We start from the raw sequence: 15,438 nt of genomic DNA, 5'->3' as shown, positions 1-15,438 counted from the left end.
CATTACCAATACAAGCTCCTTCTGACCTCAGATATGTTTACCAAAAATAAAATAAGGAATCACTGGTTACCCTGGGTGGTGTCCAAATTCTCGTCCTTCCAGTCCTGATTGGTGGACATGTGATTTTATTACCTATCATCCCTACCCTTGCTTCCTATGATGCAAATTGTATCCCCTAACCCTACTATGCAGAATTTTCATCTGTTATCTGTTTTTACTTTGAATTTTATTATCCTGCTGTTATAGGACAAATTCTTCTACTGTCCGCATGTTTGTAATGGTGTATAATCTGTTTTATATAAAATCTCAATAAAAATTATTGATATAAAAATTATTTGATTTAACATCCTATTTGCTTCATGTTGTCATCTTCAATGTACCCTTTGTGTAGAAGCACATATGTGTACATATATATGTGTATATATATATGTGTATATATATACTGAACATGGCTTTCCTCATTATCTGATGTAATATCTTTTCTATTTTATACTGTCACCTCTATTTCATCTGTCTGTGCAGATGCATATGTTACCCCTATTACATCTATTTGTGCGGATGTATATATTTGTTTACATGTATCCATTCCTGCTTAAGGGGTCATTGGTGGTGTTCTGTATGCTTCCAGATATATGGTTCACCTGATTATATATAGCGCAACACCATAATTCCCTGTTTTTTAGTACTTGTGTATTTCCTTTAAATTTGCCCTATTCCAAGATGGCGGATAGTGTATCTTTGGTCATGCGCATGCGTGCTGTTTGTCGGTCCGATGGTTGACTCCTCCTGCTTGATGACACTGGATCACGTTGGGCCCGCGTGCTTCAGGTCCATCTCCGGGGAGGTACTGCCTCTGGTATGACTGGCAGCTTGCGCGCCAATTGGACTTCCGGTGGGTGCGATATAAATGTATCTAGGTTGCGCCCTCTAACCACGCCCCCTGAGGAAGGAGCTGTGTGCTCCGAAACGCGTGTTGGGGTTAGACCATTATCACTGCCTCCACTGCTCCCAGGTAACGACATTACAAACTACAAGACCTTTCATATGTCGGACTTGTCATGAGCACTTGCTCTATGATCATTTTTCTTCTGCCATACTAGGGAGTCCTGTCAGTCTCCGGCTATAATAATGAGCACTTGCTCTATGTAATTTTTGCTATATTGTGCATTTACCGGTTTCTGATAAATGTGTCCCTGGACTCCCTATGAAGGTTTTATCCTTGACATTGTCCACGATAGTATATAGGGCTGACTATCCTGGGGCTGTGCAGGTGGTGTATCCCCCTGTTTCCATGTACCGTATTGTCCGTGTTTTATATGCATTATTAATAAAATACTAATTTTATGGGATTCTGCTTGTTCATAGAATCATAGAATCGTAGAGTTCGAAGGGACCTCCTGGGCCATCTGGTCCAACCCCCTGCTCAAAGCAGGATTCGCTAAATCATCCCAATCAGATGTCTGTCCAGCCTCTGTTTGAAGACTTCCATTGAAGGAGAACTCACCACTTCTCGTGGCAGCCTGTTCCACTCATTGATCACTCTAACTGTCAAAAAGTTTTTTCTAATATCTAATCTGTGTCTCCTCCCATTCAGTTTCATCCCATTGCTTCTAGTCTTTCCTTGTGCAAATGAGAATAAAGTTGATCCTTCTACAATGTGACAGCCCTTTAGATATTTGTAGACAGCTATTAAGTCTCCTCTCAGTCTTCTCTTTTGCAAACTAAACATTGCCAAATCCTGCAACCTTTCCTCATAAGACAGGGTTTGCAGACCGGTCACCATTCTGGTTGCTCTTTTCTGAACTTGCTCCAGTTTGTTGATGTCTTTTTTAAAATGTGGCCCCCAAAACTTGACACAATATTCCAGATGAGGTCTTACCAAAGAGGAGGAGAGGGAAATAATGACTTCACGTGATCTAGACTATATGCTTCTGTTAATACATCCTAGAATTGCATTTGCCTTTTTTGCTGCTGCATCACACTGTTGACTCATATTCAGTCTGTGATCTATTAGTATACCCAAGTCTTTTTCACATGTGCTGCCACTTAGCCCTATTCCTCCCATTCTGTATATGGTTTTTTCATTTTTATTGCCCAGATGTAGTACTTTGCATTTCTCCCTGTTAAAAACCATTCTGTTAGTTGCTGCCCACTTCTCCAGTTTATTTATATCTTTTTGAATCCTCTCTCTCTCCTCTAGTATTAGCTATCCCTCCTAGCTTTGTGTCATCAGCAAATTTAATCAGTTTACCCTCAATTCCTTCATCTAAATCGTTGATAAAGATGTTGAACAATACAGGGCCCAGGACAGAGCCCTGTGGTACCCCACTTAAGACATTCTTCCAACTGGATGTGCAGCCATTTACGACCACTCTTTGGGTCCGATCACTAAGCCAGTTAAGAATCCACCTAACAGTTGCCTTGTCCATTCCATACTTAGTCATTTTTTCAATAAGGATTGTATAAGAGACTTTGTCAAATGCTTTGCTGAAGTCAAGATATACTATATCTACAGCATTTCCTTGATCCACCCAATCAGTGATTCTGTCATAGAAGGAAATTAAGTTAGTCTGACATGACTTATTAGTTACAAACCCATGCTGACTCTGTTTAATCACTTCATTCTTATCCAGGTACTGACATACATGTTGTTTAATAATTTGTTCAAAGATCTTTCCTGGTATAGAAGTCAGACTCACCGGCCTATAGTTGCCTGGGTCTACCTTCTTCCCCTTTTTGAAGATAGGAACAACATTTGCTCTTCTCCAGTCTTCTGGCACTTCTCCTGTTCTCCAAGAATTTTCAAAGATTATGGAGAGGGGTTAAAAAATTTCTTCTGCTATCTCCTTCAGTACTCTGGGGTGTAATTCATCTAGACCTGGAGACTTGAATTCATTTAGGTTAGCTAAGTGTTTCCTCACTATCTTTCTGTTTATAGATATCATGGATTCTTCTATTCCCTTAATAGGACAGTGAAGAACAGTTGATGTTACATGTCCTTTCTGAGAGAAAACAGATGCAAAATAGGAATTTAAAAGTTCAGCCTTCTCAACATCCTGTCTTACCATTTCATCATTTTCATCCTGTAAAAATCCTATAGCATCTTTGACTTTTCTTTTACTTTTGACATATCCCAAAATCCTTTATTATTGCTTTTGACATCTCTTGCAAGCCTCAATTCATTTTCAGCTTTAGATAATCTGATTTGTGCCCTGCAGGTTCTGCAGACAGCATTATATTCTTCTTTAGATATGCCTCCCTCTTTCCATTTTATAAACATTTTTTTCTTCCTTTTTAGCATGTGCTTAAGTTCTGTGTTCATCCATCCTGGTTTCCTTAAATGCTTCCTATTCTTCCCTCTTTTCGGAATTGTTAACAATTGTGCTTTGAGAATTTCATTTTTCAAGATTTCCCATCCTTCCTGGACATTTTTGTCTTTAAGGATATCCATTGGATCCATCCAATTCTCTTTCTGAATCCCTTAAAATCTGCCTTTCTGAAATCTAACCTTGACGTCTGAGTCTTCACAGGTCTTCCTCCTCTAGTTATTCAAAATTCTAAAATAGCATGGTCGCTACCTCCTAGGGTCCCAGCCACTTTTACCTCCTCAACCATTTCCTCCCTGTTTATAAGGATTAGATCCAAGGTAGCAGATCCCCTTGTTTTCTCCCCTACCTTTTGGAAGATAAAGTTGACAGCAAGGGAGGATAAGAATTTCCTTGACCTATTAGTTTTGCCTGAGAGAGATTCCCAACAAATGTCTGGATAGTTGAAATCTCCCATGACAACTATGTCATATTTTTTGAAGAACTTGGCCATTTGATGCATAAAGAGTTCATCCATATCTTCAGCTTGCACAGGCGGCCTGTAGTAAATGCCTACAATGGTGTCCTTTCCATTGTTCTGTCCTTGTATTCTTACCCAAACAGTTTCCACAGAACTCCCAGTCTCTGAAGCTTCAATCTCTGTGCAGATATACGGCGCGTTTCTAACATACAATGCGACACCTCCTCCTCGTTTATCAAGTCTGTTTCTTGCAAATAAGTTGTATCCTTCTAGTCTTGTATTCCAATCATGTGTATTGTCCCACCAAGTTTCAGTGATTCCAAATGACATCATATTTCTTTTCCTGCGTTAGTAGTTCCAATTCTCCTTGCTTGTTGCCCATGCTTTGTGCATTAGTATAGAAACATTATAGTTTGTGATTGGTTTCTCTTTCTCCAATATTTTTATTAATTAGATTCTTTTGTCTTTGTTCTTCCTTTCCACTTCTAATAGCAGAGTTCTCAATAGCATTTGTCAAGTGTATGGCTTTTTCTGGTCTTTTGCTTCCCTTCCCATGTTGTTCTAGTTTAAAGCTCTCCTTACAAGTGTAGCAAGGCGACTTCCAAATACATGTTTTCCAGTCTTCGTAAGGTGCACCCCATCTCTAGCAAGTAGTCCATCGTATAAGTAATTCACTGCGTGATCCAGAAATCCAAATCGTTGCTGACGGCACCATCAACGTAGCCAGTTGTTCTCCTGCAGAATCATATTCCACCTCCGTGTTCCATGGCCATCCACTGGAAGGATGGAAGAAAAGACCACCTGCGCTCCCAGTGCTTTCACTTTCTTGCCTAAGTCTTTAAATTCTCTGCAGATGATTTCCAGGTCATTTCTTGTGGTGTCATTTGTCCCTACATGTAGTAGCAGCAATGGGTAGTCATCAGTAGGTCTGAAGAGTCCTGATATCCTGTCAGACACATCTGTAATTTTTGCACCTGGAAGACAGCATATTTCTCTTGAAATTATATCCGGTCTGCAGATAGCGGCCTCTGTTCCTCTCAACAGGGAATCCCCCATGATCACCACTCTCCGTTTCTTCTTCACAACATTTTTCTTTCTCCATCCAGGAGGACTCTGAAGGCGTACAAGGTTGCTGTTTGTTGGCAAAGTCTTATCCTGATGTATTTCTTCATAGTTTTCCTGCGTGAGAGCCTGGTACTGGTTTCTGAGCAGTATGGGTGCTGACTGCCTCCTGATCCTCCTGCTTCTCTGGGTCACATGTCTCCATTCCTCTGTTTCTTCAGGTGCACTTCGAATTTCTTCTCTTTCTGTAACATGAAGAGATAATTCTACTCTGTCCAAGAACTCTTCACCTTCCTTAATGATCTTCAACGTAGCTAACCTCTCTTCGAGATTTTGCAACTTTTCCTCCAACAGGGACACAAGCTTGCATTTGTGGCATGTGAAGTTTGGCTTTTCCACTGGTAAGTCTGTGAACATGTAGCAAGAAATGCAGCTCACCAAATGGCTCCTGGCCTCTTCCATATTGAGATATCTTAAAAACGATGAAAGATGAGCCAAAATTTGCGCGCCCATCGGCGCACGGTTTTCCGATTTCCTCTTTTCAGCTGCAACGGCCAAAACCCAGTGATCGTTGAGCTCGCAGAGACTCTTCACTTATCCCAGAAGGCACTGGGAATATGCAAATGATCTCCTCAAGACTCTTCCCCTGGTTTTCCAATTTCCTCTTTTCAGCTGCAACGGCCAAAACCCAGTGATCGTTGAGCTCGCGGAGACTCTTCACTTATCCCAGAAGGCACTGGGAATATGCAAATGATCTCCTCAAGACTCTTCCCCTGGTTTTCCAAATTCCTCTTTTCAGCTGCAACGGCCAAAACCCAGTGATCGTTGAGCTCGCGTAGACTCTTCACTTATCCCAGAAGGCACTGGGAATATGCAAATGATCTCCTCAAGACTCTTCCCCTAGTTTTCCGATTTCCTCTTTTCAGCTGCAACGGCCAAAACTCAGTGATCGTTGAGCTCGCGTAGACTCTTCACTTATCCCAGAAGGCACTGGGAATATGCAAATGATCTCCTCAAGACTCTTCCCCTGGTTTTCCAATTTCCTCTTTTCAGCTGCAACGGCCAAAACCCAGTGATCGTTGAGCTCGCGGAGACTCTTCACTTATCCCAGAAGGCACTGGGAATATGCAAATGATCTCCTCAAGACTCTTCCCTTGGTTTTCCGATTTCCTCTTTTCAGCTGCAATGGCCAAAACCCAGTGATCGTTGAGCTCGTGGAGATTCTTCACTTATCCCAGAAGGCACTGGGAATATGCAAATGATCTCCTCAAGACTCTTCCTCTGGTTTTCCGATTTCCTCTTTTCAGCTGCAACGGCCAAAACTCAGTGATCGTTGAGCTCGTGTAGACTCTTCACTTATCCCAGAAGGCACTGAGAATATGCAAATGATCTCCTCAAGACTCTTCCCCTGGTTTTCCGATTTCCTCTTTTCAGCTGCAACGGCCAAAACTCAGTGATCGTTGAGCTCGCGGAGACTCTTCACTTATCCCAGAAGGCACTGGGAATATGCAAATGATCTCCTCAAGACTCTTCCCCTGTTCCTTTAGTTTGTTCTCTATTAAGATTGTAGTTGTCCTGCTATAGTCCGATATCTATATGTGGTTGATTTGTTTGAACCATCTAGCTATGTAACTAACCAGTCTTTGGTTTCCACATATATTATGTATACCACAATTGTATTTTACTAATAGTCAGTATGGGTACATAGGAATACATAATATACATTACATAGATTACCTGTGCTAATAGCTAACCATGGGAGAACTAACTAAGCGGGGGGGATCTAGGACAGGGATTAGATGTGAGAAGTGTGATTACTCACCGATGATGCTGACGCAGGGGGAGTGGATGAGGTGCTTCTAGTATGCAAGCAGAAGGAAAATGGTGGACTGGAGGGAAATGGGCTGAACCACCCACAATCCCTTGCAAACCTACCCAGGATGCATTGGGAATTGGAGGGAAATCAAGAATGAAACAAAATAGAAATAACACTGTAGTTATTACTTTGACCACTAGATGGAGCCAAAACGGTGAACATCAAAATCTATGGAAAACTGAGCATTATCACTGAATATATGTTATCAAAATAAACATTCAAGAGTCATTAATTATGTTGGAGACAGAACAGTCGCAAGTCCTTAAATAGCTAAAAATGCAAAATGCTTTTAAAAACAAGCAAGTCTGTAATTTCATTAAAATCCTCTTCATTTTCAAGAATGTAAGGATTCTTAATTTAAATGGTAGCTCTTTGCCAAATTTACCAGCCACGAAGATGTATCAGATTACCAATAAGATCACCCAGAAGAGTAAAGTTTTGCGGTGGTGCGATCTGTGTATGTCTACAGGACATTCCTACCAATCCCATTGGGAGATTCTTTATCTTGACGGCAATGAATTACAAAGGGTTAATTAAGTGGTGAAATGGAAATGATTGCTCCATAATAGTAGTATAATAGAAAAAATAAGAAACATGAAGGCCATTACTAAGGATATAACGTCTACAGGCAGTGAATCCATAGTACTGGCTCCTTCTGAAAGATTTTTACTAAGAAGAGTTTGAAATAAAATGTTTGACTTAGATAATACCACTAATTGCGGAAAATTCTAACAATAATAAATCAACTCTAAATACAAATAAAATATATATTTTTTTAAGCATAGTAAACAAATTTCCTGTAAGTCCTCAAGTACATGTTATGCACAGTGACAAAATCAGAGTAGAATTAACAGCGAGCGGTTGTATTGGTGTGTAGGATGGCAGTATTAATGTGGCTCATTGCGCAGAGTGGTGTGACAGACTGATGTATAAGCGATGCCTGACAATGTGTCATATTATTTCTACATTGCAATATACGTCTATCAAGTAATGTGGTGGAATCACAGATTCGGGGTAATGATAAGATTTTATTTGTGACACGTTTATAGAAGATACTTCATTTCGAGTGGCGGCACTGACGGCTTCTCTGTTTATCTTATTATGACACTTTACCCGTTATCTTGTTGATAGGAAAGGATGAGGGTTACATTTGTGCTAACATTGCAGGAAACATCTGGGCACCCAAGACCTACTGAGCAAAGCCAAGAAGTAGGGAAGTTTGAACGCACAACCCTGGGTAAGGCAAATGTTGCAACCCCTAACGCAATAATAATGCCCCATTAAACAAATAATGCCCCCTGAGTTGCCCCTTTACAAAACATAATGAAACCTTAACCCCTTCGCACCCGAGCTTGTTTTTGCCTTCGTGACCGGGCCAATTTTTTCAATTCTGACCAGTGTCAATTTATGAGGTCATAACTCTAGAACGCTTCAACGGATCCTACTGATTCTGACATTGTTTTCTCATGACATATTGTACTTCATGATGGTGGTAAAACTTTTTAGATATGATCTGCGCTTATTTGTTAAAAAAATCAAAATTTGGTGAAAATTTTGAAAATTTTGCAATTTTCAAACTTTTAATTTTTATGCCCTTAAATCAGAGAGTGATATCGCACAAAATAGTTAATAAATAACATTTCCCACATGTCTACTTTACATATGCACAATTTTGGAAACATAAATTTTTTTTAGGAAGTTATAAGAGTTAAAAGTTGACCAGCGATTTCTCATTTTTACAACAAAATTTCCAACACCATTTTTTTTAGGGACCATCTCACATTTGAAGTGAGTTTGGGGGGTCAATATGACAGAAAATACCTAAAAGTGACACCATTCTAAAAACTGCACCTCTCAATGTACTCAAAACCACATTCAAGAAGTTTATTAACCCTTCTGGTGCTTCACATGAATGAATGGAATATGGAAGGAAAAAATAAACATTTAACTTTTTTTCACAAACATTTTACTTCAAAACCATTTTTTTTTTATTTTCACAAGTGTAAAAAGAGAAAATGAACCACAAAATTTTTTGTGCAATTTCTCCCGAATACGCTAATACCCCGTATGTGGGGCTAAACCACTGTTTGAGCACACGGCAGAGCTCAGAACGGAAGGAGTGCTGTTTGACTTTTTCAATGCAGAATTGGCTGGAATTGAGATCGGATGCCATGTCACATTTGGAGAGCCCCTGATGTACCTAAACAGTGGAAACTCCCCACAAGTGACCCCATTTTGGAAACTAGACCCCTTAAAGAACTTATATAGATGTGTCGTGAACACTTTGAACCCCCAAGTGCTTCACAGAAGTTTATAACGTAGAGCCATGAAAATAAAAAATCATTTTTTTTCCATAAAATGATCTTTTAGCCCCCAATTTCTTATTTTCACAAGGGTAGCAGGAGAAATTGGACCCCAAAAGTTGTTGTCCAATTTGTCCTGTGTACGTTGGTACCCTATATGTGGCAGAAAACTACTGTTTGGGCACACGTCGGGGCTCGGAAGGGAAGTAGTGACGTTCTGAAATGCAGACTTTGATGGAATGGTCCGCAGTTGTCATGTCGCATTTGCAGAGCCCCTGATGTACCTAAACAGTAGAACTCCCCTACAAGTGACCCCATTTTGGAAACTAGACCCCCCCAAGGAACTTATCTAGATGTGTGGTGAGCACTTTGAACCCCCAAGTGTTTCAGTAACGTTTATAATGTAGAGGCGTGAAAATAAAAAAATCATTTTTTTTCCACAAAAATGATCTTTTAGCCCCCAATTGTTTATTTTCACAAGGGTAACAGGAGAAATTGGACCCTAAGAGTTGTTGTCCAATTTGTCCTGAGTACGCTGATACCCCATATGTGGGAGAAAACTACTGTTTGGGCACACGGTGGGGCTCGGAAGGGAAGTAGTGACGTTCTGAAATGCAGACTTTGATGGAATGGTCTGCGGGCGTCATATTGCATTTACAGAGCCCCTGATGTACCTAAACAGTGGAAACCCCCAATTCTAATTCCAACCCTAACCGCAACACACCCCTAACCCTAATCTCAGCCCTAACCATAACCCTAACCACAAACCTAACACCAACGCACCCATAACCTTAATCCCAGCCCTAGCCCTAACCCTAACCCTAGCCCTAACCCTAGCCCTAACCCTAACCCTAGCCCTAACCCTAACCCTAGCCCTAATCCTAACCCTAGCCCTAGCCCTAACCTGTGTTCCTGCTTTTTTTTCTTTACTTTTTTCTCTTTTTGTGACAAGATCGCTGCCCTGCGATCTGACTCATAGTAACGCCACTTCTCCTCTGATCTCACACTGACAGATGATCAGAGGTGAAGCAGCGTTACTATGTGACAAGATCGCTGCCTGCCACATAATAACGCGACTTTTCCTCTGATCTCACAATGACAGATGATCAGAGGAGAAGCAGCGTTACTGTGTAACAAGATCGCTGCCTGGCACAGGTGTGCAACAACAAGAAGAAAAGCGAATGAGCTATACAATGGGGGATCACCACAAACACATGATTGGCATAAAGAGAGGCAATTTTTATTGACACATGTGCACCACAAACACTATAAAAACATTAAAAAGTCACACATGTGACATAACACGAACAAACCAAAGCTCATAATAGAGCACCCACCCTGCACTTATACCCCACAATAACAGGTGATCAAATACCAGCCCATATAAACAGCATACCGTCAAATAAATGGATATGTTACAATTAATGCCTCCAAATACAGAGGAAAATCACTCCTGTACCTAATTAGGAACCTAATACAGCACAGAATAAAAGTTATGAACATACATAAGGGCTGGTCACCCAAGCCAAAGCATACCTATAAAAAAGATCATACATAAGCATGCAGTACTTGTAAGACCCAGCGCCAGCAGCATGGACTGAAATATAAACAGTCAATACCCCATGCATGTCAACCTGGAGCACTGGCGTTAATTGGCATAACCCATGTGGGGTGAGGACAGGGGGGAAGAAGAAGATACCCGACGCGTGTCAAATAATGCTTCTAGAGCCTTTTCTCAGCCAATGATGGAGGACACACACTGTGGGCAATACGATGACATGGGCAGCGGCCACCACCATCTTAAAGAAGAGCATTGAAGTGATTGGCTGGCTTTGTGTGGTGTCACAGTGGGTATAAAAGGCCGTGACCGCCGACCGCCATCTTACTTCTGTCGATCTTAGGATAGGGAGAGGTGCTGCTGCTGATTCTGAACAGGGAGAGCGTTAGACAGGGAAGAAGAAAAAAAATAGCTTCTGCTGATAGCGCTTTTCACTGTACAGTTAGTGTGCAGTGAAAGGGGAGGATTTTTGCTGTGTGCAGCAGCGCTGGTGATGATTAGGCTGCCTTTTAAGGCTACCTGATAGCTGCATTGCTGTGTGCACACTGCTGTTCAAACTGCTTTTTTCAAAGCACTCCAACTTTTATTATTTTGTTCTGGTCAGTTACCGAGCGTTCATTTTTTCACACACCGTATAGCGGTGTACGCTCCTCACACAATACCGTGTACCGGCTGGTATCAGGGACAAATACCAGCTATCTGTGTGTGACTCTGGAAAAACAAACAGAGGAGATTTTCCATCTTTCCAGACCTACACCGTATAGAGCTGTCCGCTTTTCAAACAGTTTCGTATATCTGCTCTTTGATTACGGTCAAAGCTATACAGAGACAGCGTGTCACTCCGTATAAAAATAGACGGAGGTTTAAAATTTTCCATACATACACCGTATAGCGGTATACACTCCTCACACACTACCGTGTTCCGGCTGGTATCACGGACAAATACAAGCTATCTGTGTGTGACTCTGGAAAAATAAACAGAGGAGATTTTCCACTTTTCCAGACCTACACCGTATAGAGCTGTCCACTTTTCAAACAGTTTCGTATATCTGCTGTTTGATAACGGTCAAAACTATACAGAGACAGCGCGTGTCACTCTGTATAAAAATAAACGGAGATTTAAAATTTTCCATACATACACCGTATAGCGGTATACACTCCTCACACACTACCGTGTTCTGGCTGGTATCACGGACAAATACAAGCTATCTGTGTGTGACTCTGGAAAAACAAACAGAGGAGATTTTCCATTTTTCCAGACCTACACCGTATTGAGCTGTCTACTTTTCAAACAGTTTTGTATATCTGCTGTTTGATTACAGTCAAAACAAAACAGAGACAGCGTGTGTCACTCCGTATAAAAATAGACAGAGATTTAAAATTTTCCGTACATACACCGAATAGCGGTGTACGCTCCTCACACAATACCGTGTACCGGCTGGTATCAGGGACAAATACCAGCTATCTGTGTGTGACTCTGGAAAAACAAACAGAGGAGATTTTCCATCTTTCCAGACCTACACCGTATAGAGCTGTCCGCTTTTCAAACAGTTTTGTATATCTGCTGTTTGATTACGGTCAAAGCTATACAGAGACAGCGTGTGTCACTCCGTATAAAAATAGACGGAGATTTAAAATTTTCCATACATACACCGTATAGCGGTATACGCTCCTCACACACTACCGTGTTCCGGCTGGTATCATGGACAAATACAAGCTATCTGTGTGTGACTCTGGAAAAATAAACAAAGGAGATTTTCCATTTTTCCAGACCTACACCGTATAGAGCTGTCCGCTTTTCAAACAGTTTCGTATATCTGCTGTTTGATAACGGTCAAAACTATACAGAGACAGCGCGTGTCACTCTGTATAAAAATAAACGGAGATTTAAAATTTTCCATACATACACCGTATAGCGGTGTACGCTCCTCACACACTACCGTGTACCGGCTAGTATCAGGGACAAATACAAGCTATCTGTGTGTGACTCTGGAAAAACAAGCAGAGGAGATTTTCCATTTTTCCAGACCTACACCGTATAGAGCTGTCCGCTTTTCAAACAGTTTCGTATATCTGCTGTTTGATTACGGTCAAAACAAAACAGAGACAGCGTGTGTCACTCCGTATAAAAATAGACAGAGATTTAAAATTTTCCATACATACACCGAATAGCGGTGTACGCTCCTCACACACTACCGTATACCGGCTGGTGTCAGGGACAAATACAAGCTATCTGTGTGTGACTCTGGAAAAACAAACAGAGGAGATTTTCCATTTTTCCAGACCTACACTGTATAGAGCTGTCCGCTTTTCAAACAGTTTCACAAATCTGCTGTTTAATTACGGTCAAAACTATACAGGGACAGCGTGTTGCACTCCGTATAAAATTAGACGGAGATTTACAATTTTCCATACAGACACCGTATAGAGCTGTCCGATTCTCAAACAGTATTGTATATCTGCCATCTGCATTACGGTCACATCTATACAGAGTCAGCATGTGTGTGGGACACTCTGTAAATACATATATGGACATTTCCATTTCTCCATACACCGTATTGAGCTGTCCGATTCTCAAACAGTTTTGTATATCTGCTGTTCGCATTACAGTCACATCTATACAGAGTCAGCATATGTGTGTAACACTCCATAAATACATATACGGAGATTGTTAGTTACACAAAAAACGTATACAGCTGTACACTTCTGATACAGTACCGTATATCTGCTTGTTGGATTACAGTCAAATACATATTGGGAGAGCGTCTGTGACTAACAAAATAAATACGTAGATTTAATTTTTTTAATACACCTTACACAGCTGGACGCTCCTCATACAGTACCATCTCTCTGCTGGTATTTTTGGTACATTTTCCCAAACATGAGGAAGTATGGTGGAAGAGGCCGCGGACGTGGGCAGGGGGGCGCGACTGGTACTGATGGTGGTGGTGCATCGGCTGGTTCTGGCAAAAGCACAATAGCAGCTAAGGCAGGAGGTGTTGAGCCTGCATCATGGTCTGGCCCAAGAAGGCCTGTAAGGTTCCCTTTTCTTGGAGTAGGAAAACCACTTTTAAAGCTGGAGCATAAGGAACAGGTTTTGGCGTACATTGCCGAAACAGCCACCAGCTCTATTGCCTCCTCTTCTGAACGTTCGAAACCTGCAAGCACGGAGTCGTCAGTGCAGGGTTCTGGTCAGGAATGACACCTTTCCTTGTGTCCTTCACCCCCACCAAAAGTTAACGATGCGGCAGCCCACACTTCAGATTACTCTATGGAGCTCTTTTCACGTACCATGCCTGGGTTATCCAGTCAAATCCAGAATTCCCCAGTCCAAGATGAATCTGACATGGAGTGCACTGATGCACAGCCACTGCTAGATGATTCTGCTGGTACATTGACCCAGAGCACTACATTGCCCTCGCAGTCTACTGAGCCAGAAACTGACCCTGATGAAACTCAGGTGCCCCTTCCCGCATACTATACCACCTTACACTGTGACACAGAGGAAGGTGCAGATGACTTTGAAGAGGAGGTGATGGATATCCCAGTTCTTGACCCGGACTGGCATCCATTGAAGGAGGAGGGTGGCGCTGGCAATAGTTCAGATAAGGAGAAGGATCCGCAGCAGGCATTGACATCGCAGCAGCGGTTATCGGGCAGGCCCGTAGCTGGCCAAAAACGTGGACCAAAAACTAAAAGAGTTGCAGAACAGCTTGGCCAGACGGTCAACTTAGCACAGTGAGCAAGGCCAGAAAATGTATACCATAGTAGGAAGAGTGCAGTGTGGCATTTCTTTGTCCAAAATCCTACTGATGAGGCAAAGGTTACCTGTAAGAAGTGCGGAAGGACGTTTAGCCGAGGTAAAGAACTCAGAAATTTGAATACCAGTTGCATGCTTAGACATTTAATCAATATGCACTTGCAAGCGTGGACGGACTACAAAACCTTAGGTAGCACATATGCACTTGCTCCGACTGAAGGTAGCCAGTAACGCTCTATCACTTCCCCCACTGTAAGACCACTGCCACCATTAAGCACACCACCAGCACTAAATGTTGAGGTGTTGTCGCAAGGCCAAATCACTCAGGGAATCACAATGGTTTTGCAACACAACACTGAATCTAGGCCATCACCACCAATACCATCACCAGCCCCCTCTCCCTCCGTCCGTTCCACCGCTACTTCCCCCATATGCAGCTCTCCTGTCCAGCTCGCCCTGCCAGACACTCTGAGTAGGACAAAAAAGTACTCACCCTCTTATCCGCATACACTGTGTTTGAATGCCTACATTGCCAAACTAATCTCATTAGAGATGATGCCCTACCGATTGGTTGAAAGTGAAGCTTTCTGCGAGATCATGGCCTACGCAGTCCCATGCTATGACCTACCCAGTCAGCACTTCTTTTCTCGAAAAGCCATCCCAGCCCTCCACCTGCATGTGAAAGACTGCATTGTCCATGCACTTAAGCAATCAGTGAGTGGAAAGGTGCACCTCACAACAGATCCATGGACCAGTATGCATGGCCAGGGCCGTTACATGTCCACCATTGTGCACTGGGTTAATGTGGTGGATGCAGGCTCTACAGGGGACAGCAGCGGTTTAACAGTGCTACCTAGCCCACGGTATAGGAAACAGTTGGCTGTAGGCTTTCGACCCTCCTCCTCCTTCTCCATAAGTGAAAGCTCATCCACAGAGCACAGTCACACGAGCACTCCATCCACAGCTGGCAGTGTTGCACAGGAGGTGTCCCACTATCGAACAGCTAGTGGTAAGCGTCAGCAGGCTGTGTTAAAGATGATGTCTTTGGGCGACAACAGACACACCGCGGCGGTACTGGCCGATTACTTGCAGC

The sequence above is a fragment of the Dendrobates tinctorius genome, unplaced genomic scaffold (genome assembly GCF_039654945.1).
Source record: "Dendrobates tinctorius isolate UK_male_01 unplaced genomic scaffold, ASM3965494v1 ptg000114l, whole genome shotgun sequence".
NCBI lineage: Eukaryota > Metazoa > Chordata > Amphibia > Anura > Dendrobatidae > Dendrobates > Dendrobates tinctorius.
Note: the sequence above shows the minus strand (reverse complement) of the source record.